Source organism: Microcebus murinus, chromosome 13, assembly GCF_040939455.1.
Source record: "Microcebus murinus isolate Inina chromosome 13, M.murinus_Inina_mat1.0, whole genome shotgun sequence".
Classification (NCBI taxonomy): domain Eukaryota; kingdom Metazoa; phylum Chordata; class Mammalia; order Primates; family Cheirogaleidae; genus Microcebus; species Microcebus murinus.
In genome coordinates, this window is record NC_134116.1 from 11161355 (window position 1) to 11168780 (window position 7426).

The 7426-nt window shown below is 37.9% G+C and overlaps 1 non-coding gene across 1 annotated transcript; it reads left to right on the forward strand.

Moving 5' to 3' along the window:
* Positions 1-267: 267 nt before the first annotated feature.
* On the forward strand, positions 268-372 carry LOC142875361 (small nucleolar RNA U13). Its single transcript, XR_012922743.1, has one exon. It is a non-coding gene; the product is annotated as a small nucleolar RNA U13 (small nucleolar RNA).
* The last annotated feature ends 7054 nt before the right edge of the window (positions 373-7426 follow it).

Below are 7426 nucleotides of genomic sequence, written 5' to 3' on the forward strand. Positions count from 1 at the left end.
TTCTGGTTAATATTGGAACAACTTCGATTATCCTAAAACTACTTTTAATCTGACATTGGTTTTTAATCCAGTGTCTCCTCAGCTCTCTGCTCTTTCCTTGTCCTAAACTTTCTATTCAGAATGCCTCTGATCTCACTTCTCTCAAACCCAAATAATTCCCCAGAAGCGGAGGCAAGCTTCTCGCTGCTTCATCATGGATTACATTAGTTATCTATTGCAGGGTAACAGGTTATCCTAAAATTTAGTGGCTTAAAACAACATTTTTTGGTCCTGTTGTTGTTCACAAGTGTGATTGATGATTGGGTCTTCGCGCAATGTGAGATGTTCCTCCTTTAAACCATGTTACGACATCAGCACATTATGCCTCTGATGTGTAACAACAACAAAAAAATCAAACAACAACAGCAGTAGCATTTATTATCTCGCAGTTTCTGTAGGTCGGGCTCAGGGGCTCTGCTAAGGCTGCACTCAGGATATCAGCTGCGACTGCAGTCTCCTCTCTAGCCTCAATGGGATGTGGATCCATTTCCAAGCTCACTTATGTGGCTGTTGGCAGGATTCTGGTCCTTGCAGGCTTTTGGACTTGGTTCCTCACTGGCCATGGGCCAGAAGCTACACAAAGTTTGTTTCAACATGGGCCTCTCTATTTGGTGGCTTATTTCATCAGAGTAAGCAAGATGATCCAGAGAGAGACAGAGACAGAGAAACAGAGGGAGATGGAACTTAGACCAATGAATGGAAATTAGAAGGCACAATGATGCATGAATAGGATAGAAAACATTTTTTACCAATCAGAAATTTTTAACATCCAAAGATGAACATGCCTTCCTAGAAAATGGGTTTAACAAAGCTAATTGCATGACTGTGTTGGGTCCACGTTTATGCTACCTCATTATAGGAGGGAAAGACTAGAACCCAACGTGACTAGGATAAATGGCCAGTAGGATTCCTTCCAACTAGGATTCCTTCTGAGGATCTCTGACATCATGAACTGGTCCTTGCTGAGAGACAGTTGTGTGAAGACACCTGAGCTAGATAATTTTTGCATTCTTGAGAAGCTTTGTCTGTTTAGCTTATGTCCTGCTTGTACAGGGGCAAAAGCCAGCACCTACTCAAAGTTACAGATTCTGCAGGGCAAAAAACACTAACCACAGCACAAGGCAAATGGACAAAGTTCATCAGAGGGAGACATTTAATGATCCCTTCATTCAAAAACATTTATAGAATACCTGCCACCTGCCAGCTCTGTGTTAATTAATGGAGACAGTGCTAGAGGCTAGTTACACTTTTAAGCAAGTTTTTCTCATCTTAGTGAAATTATGTTCCTAACCAGGTCCGGGAGACTTAAAGACCTCAGTAGAACTTCTTAACTACCTTAAAAAATTTCAGACATTAGACAGACTGGCATCTTGATAGAGGTTAATTATTACAGTTAAGAAAGTTTAATATTTGGCACAGATAGAGAAAGGCTTCCTCTAATGAGGTCTTGGGAAATTGTCTTGAGTTGGGCTGTCTGGAAGCAGGGCCTGAGAGAGGGCCTTGCTCCAGTGATTTCTGAGAGTTATCAGGAAGCGGGGTGGCAGGGTGGGGTAGGAGGAACAGTTGAGTGAGAAGGTGTGTGTTTTCAACCCAAGATGAGCTTCAGGCTGAACCCAGAGGGGGGCTCGTTGCCCCCGAGGCAAGCAGGTGGCCATCTACCCACCTACGTCCTTCAGTCATTAGCCATGTTCCCACGTGGATTTAGTAGCAGGAATAGCACTTATGACCTTAATCAAAGTGGGTTCCGTAATGAAGTAGGGACATAGACCTGTTGAGTGTCTTGGAGAGAATGGATGGGAGGGGAGACACGGCAGACTGTGGGTGTAGATAACTCTTTTGAGAAGCGATGCTGCAAATGAGGCAGGCAAACGGGGCAGCAGCTGGATGGGTTAGTGCAGTCCAAAAGGTGTTTCTTAAATGGAAACAATTGAGTCACGTTTGTATGTTAATCCAGATAAACTCACAGAAGAGAAAAGTGATGCAGCTGAGAGAACACAGAGATCTAAGGGAGTAGAAGCCGTAGAAGCCAATGTACGTGGGGAGGGCTTGGCCCCTGTGGGGACGATTCATCTTCAGCAACATGAGAAGGGAGGGAGTGCAAGGGAATACATGTCCACCAGCAGGGGACAGGCATGGGTGTGAGAGCATGTGGAAACCCTCTTGGATTTCTGCCTTTAGTTTTTCTCTGAACTAAAAAGCACATCCACAAGTGGAAAGTGAAGATGCTGAGAGACTAAGAAAGCGAGAAAAGATGTTGAAGTTTAGAGGAGAGAGAAGAAAGTGAATGAGAAAATAAATGGAATAGGGAAATTTAGAGTTACTAAATAATCTCACTAATTCAAATAGCTTTTCAGCTGATGATCTGAGGTTCTCTACCTATGCAATCTTAAAATAATAGCGTCTATTATACTTTCTAAATCACAACATGTCCTTTACTTCTATTTCATTCTTATTGTAGTAGCCAGAACTTCCCAAATACAAAGTTCATTGACTTTTGTCGCTAAAATATCTCTCATTCTACGTACTTCTCTTTGTCTTGGCTACCACAACTGTAGCATGAGCTAACTTTTCTTGCCTGGACATGACAATAACCTCTTAATTAGTCTTCTGACATATTGTTTGGCCTTCATCCATCCATTATTTTCACCACAGCCCAAGTGATTTTTTTTCAATACACAAATCTGCCTCTGTCACCACTACCCTAAACCCTACCATGGTTTTCTGCTGCCTTTTGTCTAAAGATCCTAAACAAACTGCTCCTTGCCCATGCCACCACCTTCACCTCATGCCTCTCTCCCCTCACTGCTGGGGAAGCAGCCACACACTCCTTCTTTCTCACCTTTCCCAGGTAACCACACACTCTTCCCTCTGAAACACCCATCCATCTTCCCCACTTAGCTCAGTTAATGCCCCTTTATCATTCATTTCTTGTAAAATATGAAAGGCAAGTAAAGAGAAACGACAGGTACATTGAGAAAAATAATATGTTTAATTGGTATTTTAGAAGTAACAGAAAGAAAGAGTGCAAAACGAGCAATATTTGAAGAGATACCAAGAATTATCCACAAAGAATCAGTACATATGTTCAAGTACTCAATAAATGCCAACCCGGATAAATAAAAAAATCTCTACCTAGGCACATCATAGCAAAGATGAAGAACACCAATGACAGTAAGAAAACAGAATTTAGCAAAAAGAAACAGAAGAAAAAGACTATCTTTCTTCCAGCTTTACTGAAGTATAATTGACAAATAAAAATTGTATATATTTATAGAATACAACATGATGTTTTGATATATGTATACATTGTAAAATGATTACTGCAGGAGCTAATTAATATATCCATCACCTCACATAGTTTTATGTGTGTGTCTTGAGAACATTTAAGATCTACTCTCAGCAAATTTCAAGTATACAAGACGGAATTAACTATAGTCACCAATCTGTACATTAGATCTCCAGAACATATTCATCCTACTTTACTGAAACTTTGCACTCTCTAATCAACATTTCTCCCTTTTCCCCACTCCCCAGTCCCCGGTAACCACCATTCTATTCTCTACTTCTATGAGTTAGAACTTTTTAGATTCCACTTATAAATGAGATCATGCAGTATTTGTCTTTCTATGCCTGGATTGTTTAACTTACTATGATGTTTTCCAAGTTCATCTATGTTGTCATAAATGACAAGATTTCCTTCTTTTTAAAAGCCAAAAAACATTTCATTGAGCATGTACTACACTATATATTATATGTCAAATTTCCTTTATCCATTCATCTGTCAATGGACGCTTAAGGTGATTCCATATCTTGACTATTGAGAATAGTGCTGCCGTGAACATGGGAATGCAGATACCTCTTAGACATAGTGATTTCATTTCCTTTGGAAATCTACCCAACAGTGGGATTACTGAATCACATGGCAATTATATTTTTAATTTTTTAGAAACCTCCATACTGTTCCCCATGTAACCACACACTCTTAATTGGTAATGGTTGTACCAATTTACATTCCTACCAACAGTGTGCAAGGGTTCCCTTTTCTCCACGTCCTCATCAACTTTTGTTGTCTTTTGTCTTCTTAATAATAGCCACTCTAACAGGTGTGAGGTGATATCTCACTGTGGTTTTGGTTTTCATTTCCTTAATGACTGGTGAAGTTGAGCATTTTTTCACACATCTGTTGGCCATTTGTATGTCTTCTTTTGAAAAATGTCTATTCAGGTCCTTTGCCCTTTTTAAATCAGGTTATTTGTTTTCTTGCTATTGAGTTGTTTGAGTTCCATATATGTTTTTGATATTAACCCCTTCTCAGATATATGATTTGCAAATACTTTCTCCCCTTCTGCAGGTTGCCTCTTTACTTTGTTAATTACTTCGTTTGCTGTGCAGAAGCATTTTAGATTGATGTAATCCCATCTATTTTTGCTTTTGTTGTCTGTGCTTTTAGGATCGAATCCAAAAAATCACTGCCCAACCCAATGTCAAAAAAGTTTTTGCTATATTTTCTTCTAGTTGCTTTAGAAATTCAAGTCACATGTTAAAGTCTCTAATCCATTTTGAGTTCTATTTTTAATATGGTGTGAGATAAGGGCCCAATTTCATTCTTCTAAATGTGGATATCCAGTTTTCCCAACACCATTTGTTGAGAAGACTATCTTTTCTCCATAGTGTCTTCTTGGTGTCTTTTTTGAAAATTAGTTGAACATAAATGAATGGATTTATTTCTAGGCTCTCTATTCTATTCTGTTGGCCCATATGTCTGTTTTTATGCCAATGCTCTCCTGTTTTGATTATTTTAGCTTTGTAGTAGATTTTGGAATCAGCTTTCTTCTTTTTGCTGAAGATAACTTTGGCTATTTGGGGTCTTTTGTGGTCCCATACAAGTTTTACAGTTTTTTTCTGTTTCTGTGATAAATGTCATTGGAATTTTAATAGGGATTGTACTGAATCTGTAGATTGCTTTGAGTAGCATGGACATTTTAATAATATAAATTCTTCCAATCCATGAAGACAACATATCTCTCTATTTACTGTGTTTTCCTAAATTTCTTTCACCAGTGTTTTCTAGTTTTAAGTGTACAGATCTTTCACCTCCTTGGTTAAATTTATTCCTAAATTTTTTATAGCTATTAAAAATTGGATTGATTTCTCAATTTCTTTTTTGGGTAGTTTGTTGTCAGTGTATGGAAACATTACTGATTTTTGTATGTTGATTTTGTATTCTGCAACTTTACTAAATCACTTATTAGTCCTAACAATTTTTGGTGGAATCTTTATTTTTTCTCTATATAAAGTCATGTCATCAAAAGAGGCTCTTGTCTTTAATGGAGTGGCTATTAGACTTTCAGATGGATAGCAACAATGGAGACCAGGAAACAGAAGAATGATCCTGGCAATCTGAAATTGTAGATCAGTGAAAATATCTTTTAAGATAAGGGCAAAATAAAAACATTTTCAGGCAAAGATTGAGAATTTGTCATTGGCAGACCCTCACTATAGGCCAGCCTAAAGGCAGAAGAAAGTGATTCAGATGGAACATCTGAAATAAAAGAAGTAACAAAGAGCAAAATAGTATATGAATAGCCATAAATAAAACATAAATGAATAGGCATAAATAAAACATAAATGAATAGGCAACTGGCAATGTGAGACAACAATACTAATGACACTGGAATGAGAATTTGAATAATGATTGGCCAGGTGCAGTGGGTCACATCTGTAATCCCAGCACTTTGAGAGACCAAGGAGGGAGGATTGTTTGAGTCCAGGAGTTCAAAACCAGACTGGGCAACATTGCAAGACGCCACCTCTACAAAAAACAAAAAAATTAGCCAGCTGTGGTAGTGTTCACCTGTAGTCATTACTACTTGGGAGACTGAAGTGGGAGGATTGCTTGAGCCCAGAAGTTCAAGGTTACAATAAGCTATGATCATGCCACTGTACTCCAGCCTGTACAACAGAATGAGACATTGTCTCTAAAAATGAATGATTGAGTCTTCCAAATCTTTAAATTTTCCAGGTGGAGGACAAAGTTATTGATTACTTTTAGACTTTGATAATTTAAGAATATAATTAGGCTTCTAAAATTTCAATCTTTGCATTTTAACTGGAGCATTTGCCCCATTTATATATGAGTTACTGAGACTATAGGCACAAGCCACCATGCCCTGCTCTGCCCCATTTATATTTAATTTAATTGATAAATTAAAACTTAGATGTGAGAGGCAAAATTTAGAAATATTAAGAGAAACATGGAAAATGTTAATGACCTTGAGGTAAAGAAGGATTTTCTAAAACAAGACACAAAAATGTATCATTCATCATGGAAGACAAGATTGATAAACTGGATTACATGAAAATTAAGAACATTTTTTAAATATATATTTTTATATTAGCGTATTATGGGGATATAAGTGTTAAGGTTACATATATTGCTCATGCCCTCCTCCCCCCTTGAGTAAGAGCTTCAAGCATGTCCATCCCCCAAACGTTGCACATCTTATTCATTGTGGTTGTACATACCCATCCCCTCCTCCCTCCACCCTCCCGACACCCAATAAATGTTACTCCTATATATCCCCTTAGGTGTTGATCCATTAATACCAATTTGCTGGTGAGTACATGTGGTGCTTGTTTTTCCATTCTTGAGGTACTTTGTATCCAGGAATGTACAAGAGGTGCTATATCACCATTGTTTCTTAAAGATGAGTAGTACTCCATGGTATACATATACCACATTTTATTAATCCACTCATGAATTGATGGGCACTTGGGTTGTTTCCACAGCTTTGCAATTGTGAATTGTGCTGCTATAAACATTCAAGTTTAGGTGTCTTTTTCATAAAGTGACTTTTGATCTTTTGAGTAGATGCCCAGTAGTGGAATTGCTGGATCAAATGGTAGATCTACTTGTATCTCTTAGAGGTATCTCCATATTGCTTTCCACAGAGGTTGAACTAGTTTGCAGTCCTACCAGCAGTGTAAGAGTGTTCCTCTCTCTCTACATCCATGCCAGCATTTATTGTTTGGGGACTTTTTGATAAAGGCCATTCTCACTGGAGTGAAGTGATATCTCATTGTGGTTTTGATTTGCATTTCCCTGATGATTAGAGATGCTGAGCATTTTTTCATGTTTGTTGGCCATTATTCTGTCTTCTTTTGAGAAGTTTCTGTTCATGTCCTTTGCCCAATTTTTGATAGGGTTGTTTGATTTTTTCTTGCTGATTTTCCTGAGTTCTAAATAGATTCTAGTAATCAACCTTTTATCAGAAGTGTAGCTTGCAAAAATTTTCTCTCATTCTGTGGGTTGTCTGTTTGCTCTCTTGACAGTTTCTTTGGTTGTGCAGAAGCTTTTTAATTTTATCAGGTCCCATTTGTTTATAAA